Source organism: Planococcus citri, chromosome 1 (assembly GCF_950023065.1).
Source record: "Planococcus citri chromosome 1, ihPlaCitr1.1, whole genome shotgun sequence".
Lineage (NCBI taxonomy): Eukaryota > Metazoa > Arthropoda > Insecta > Hemiptera > Pseudococcidae > Planococcus > Planococcus citri.
This window is the reverse complement of record NC_088677.1, coordinates 83,133,559-83,137,372: the sequence shown is the minus strand read 5'-3', so window position 1 is coordinate 83,137,372 and position 3,814 is coordinate 83,133,559.

The following is a 3,814-nucleotide window of genomic DNA, read 5'->3' as shown; positions in this document are numbered from 1 at the left end:
GCGAAGAGAGACATTGTGAGGTGGGACCCAAAAAGTAAGTTCATATTCGTACTCAGCGACCTCGAAAACGTTCCATTCGTTGTACGAGTATCACTCGACTTTTCACGATTTTTCGAAATTTGGCCCCTTCTTTGGGGAACAGAGAGGCATTGTGGGATGGGACCCAAAAAATAAGTTCATATTCGTATTCAGCGACTTCAAAAACATTCCATTTGATGTATTACTCGACTTTTTGATGATTTTTTTGAAATGTTGGCCCCCCCCCCTGTTGGGGCACAGAGGGACATTGGGAGGTGGGACGCAAAAACTCAGGGTTGAAAACCGTTTTAAATTGAATTGGTTGTGATGGTGGTGGTTCTTAGAACCTTAGAATATTAGTGGTTCCTGGTTTCGGTTCCCAAAAGGTTCTCAGACATGGCTTTGTAATAATTTTGTTCTGGTTCCAAAAGGTACCTTTCACATTGTTTTTCCGAAATGGTTCTCAGTTCTTCTCAAACTCAAATGGTTCTGGTGGTTCCTTTTACTCCTCCTTTGATGTTTTGCTGGTGGTGCTGGTTGTTCCACCAATTAAAAAATGGTTCCAAATGGTTCCAGGTCCAAAAAATGGCAAAAAATTGAAAATTTGAAAAAATTCCCCTATATCTCGCTTATTTTGCATGAAAAACACGAATTCTTATTTCACTTTGGTAAAAAAAAATAATGAAGTTTCAATGATGAAGGGACCAAAAAGAACCGATTCCTGAAAAGGGTTCTGATGGTTCTTCATATTTGAAACTTGTTATGGTTCTTATTCTGGTTGTTCTTTCCTTAAAAAACTCGATCGGTTCTAAATGGTTCTAAATTGTTTCAAAATCATTTTATATGGTTGTTCTTTTGGCACTTCTCTTTTCCAAATTTTGAAACGGTTTTGATGGTTCTGGTTCCCATTTCACCTGACCTAAAAAAGCGGTTGTGGTGGTTCCAAACGGTTTTCCTCCCTGCAAAAAATAAGTTCATATTCGTACTCAGCGACCTCGAAAACATGCCATTTGATATATCACTCGACTTTTCACGATTTTTCAAAATTTTAACCCCCTTTTTGGGGCACAAAGGGGCTTTGAGGAGTTGGACCCAGAAAATAAGTTGATATTCGTGTTCAGCGACCTCGATGACATACTATTCGATATATCGCATGTCCAGATTCGTTTTTCAAATACCTACAGGATTCAGTTGTGTGTTACTTGAAAAATCAAGCATCCCCAACCAACCCCTTGGGAGGGTTGAAGACCAATCAATGTTGGTGTAATTTAATAGTTGGGTGAGTAGACTTAGTAAAAAAATTTGAGCAAAAACGAATGATATTAACATTAAGTGGTAACTTTGATCAATTTATTGGACTGACTTTTTTTCAAACACTTACTCTTTCCACCCCTATTTTTAGACGCCCCTCTTGAGGGATGGGTATCGAGCGTAGTATCAAATGGTCGAGAAATTGAAGGGGAACATTTTTCGTCATGGTAGTTTTTATCGTAAACCCAATATTTTCGGAGTAAATCGCAAAAAACGTGAATCGCAACCGGTTTTAGCCCCTTAAAAAAATTAGCTCCAGGGTTGAGGTTCGGTTCTTTTTTGGTAGTTCAGGGGGTTCATATGAACACATTTCCGAAGAAAAAATTAATGTGCCAATTTTTTCCTTTTTAAAACCGCTATTTGCCTGCTCTATTTTTAGTCCAGGAAAATTAGATGAAAAAAAGGGTCATTGGGAAAAGTGAGATAGAAAGCTGAATTTTGGTATACTGGTCCATTTTTTTGTGCTGAACACGAATCCGATGAGTCCCCGGTCGTCCCTGGTGAGCGTTCTCCCCTATTGTGGATCTAAGCCCCCAAAACCAGTTTTTTGCAATTTTCTCCCCCGCATTGCATTTTGACGAAAAATATGTGGTTAGATAAAAGAATCTACGTCAAATTTCCGATCTAATGATATATCAACTTTCCTTCTACCCCCCAAGGGGGGTGGAGCAGGGACCATTCAAATGTGAGGGGTTTTCTAAAAAACACAAAAGGGATATCGGCGCATAAGAGGGGTGAAATGTGCCCCGAGAGCGTTCGGGTTGATATCAGTATTGAAAGTGGGTACCATCGAGAAACTACCCCGTGAAAAATTTCAGATCCACACCACTTCCCCTTTTTGCGGAACCCCCCTTTTTTGAAATTTCAGAAACACTTTTCTCAGCCCCATTTCAACCGATTTCGAAAATTTTTCTGGAGGTCATGTATATCCTTGATAGGTATCCCCACAAAAATTTTCAACCCCCCCTCATATCTACCCCTCAAAATGGCGTTTTTTTCATTTTTTTATGCCTATTATCAATCAAGATTGCGAAGTACAATTTTGTAAACACGTTTTTTGGATGTATTTTTGGCCCCCAAACATCATATACTATATTAGAAATTTTTGCTTTGGTGCGCCGTGGTGAAAACTTGGAATAATGTATCGTAGGGGGGTGGGGAGTGAAATGGCAATTTTGAAAAAAATAACTATCAATGAGTACGGTATCGTTTTCATATGATTCGATACCGCTGAGCACGAATATGAGCTCAGATTTTCTGCTACACTCACCTACCCCTCTCCAGAGCCCCTCAGCCCCCCTCAATTTTCACGATTTTCGAAATATAGTTATTTTGATGACATTGGTGTCGTTTTCATATGATTCGATATCGCTGAGCACGAATATGAGCTCAGATTTCCTGCTACACTCACCTACCCCTCTCCAGACCCCCTCAGCCCCCCCTCAATTTTCACGAATTTTCGAAATAAAGTTATTTTGATGACATTGGTGTCGTTTTCATATGATTCGATACCGCTGAGCACGAATATGACCTCAGATTTCCTGCTACAATCACCTACCCCTCTCCAGAGCCCCTCAGTCCCCCTCTTTTTTCACGATTTTCGAAATAAAGTTATTTCGATGATGTTGGTTTCATTGCTGTGGGAAAATTACATAAGTTCATTGTTATTATTCATACAATTTCTCGTAGAAAAAGCTACAGCACATGACTCCCCTCTCAAGAGGGGGTGGACCCTTGAATTTTTTTCCACGCAGAAAATGTGATTTTTATGTAGGTAGTCATTGAATTATGAAATACATACTCATACATACTCAAGTTACACTGTTACAGTTGTCATGAATAATTATTATGCCACATATGCTCCGCATACCTATACAGTGCAGTACACATACAGATTTGTTGCGTTTTCTGCGTGGAAAAAAATTCAAGGGTCCACCCTCCTCGAGGGGGAGCCATGTGCTGTAGCTTATTCTACGAGAAATTGTATGAACAATAACAATGAACCTATGTAATTTTCCCACAGCAATGAAATCAACATCATCAAAATACCTTTATTTCGAAAATCGTGAAAAATGAGGGGCCTGAGGGGGTCTGGAGAGGGGTAGGTGAGTGTAGCAGGAAATCTGAGCTCATATTCGTGCTCAGCGGTATCGAATCATATGAAAACGATACCGTACTCATTGATAGTTATTTTTTTCAAAATTGCCATTTCACTCCCCACCCCCCTACGATACATTATTCCAAGTTTTCACCACGGCGCACCAAAGCAAAAATTTCTAATATAGTATATGATGTTTGGGGGCCAAAAATACATCCAAAAAACGTGTTTACAAAATTGTACTTCGCAATCTTGATTGATAATAGGCATAAAAAAATGAAAAAAACGCCATTTTGAGGGGTAGATATGAGGGGGGGTTGAAAATTTTTGTGGGGATACCTGTCAAGGATATACATAACCTCCAGAAAAATTTTCGAAATCGGTTGA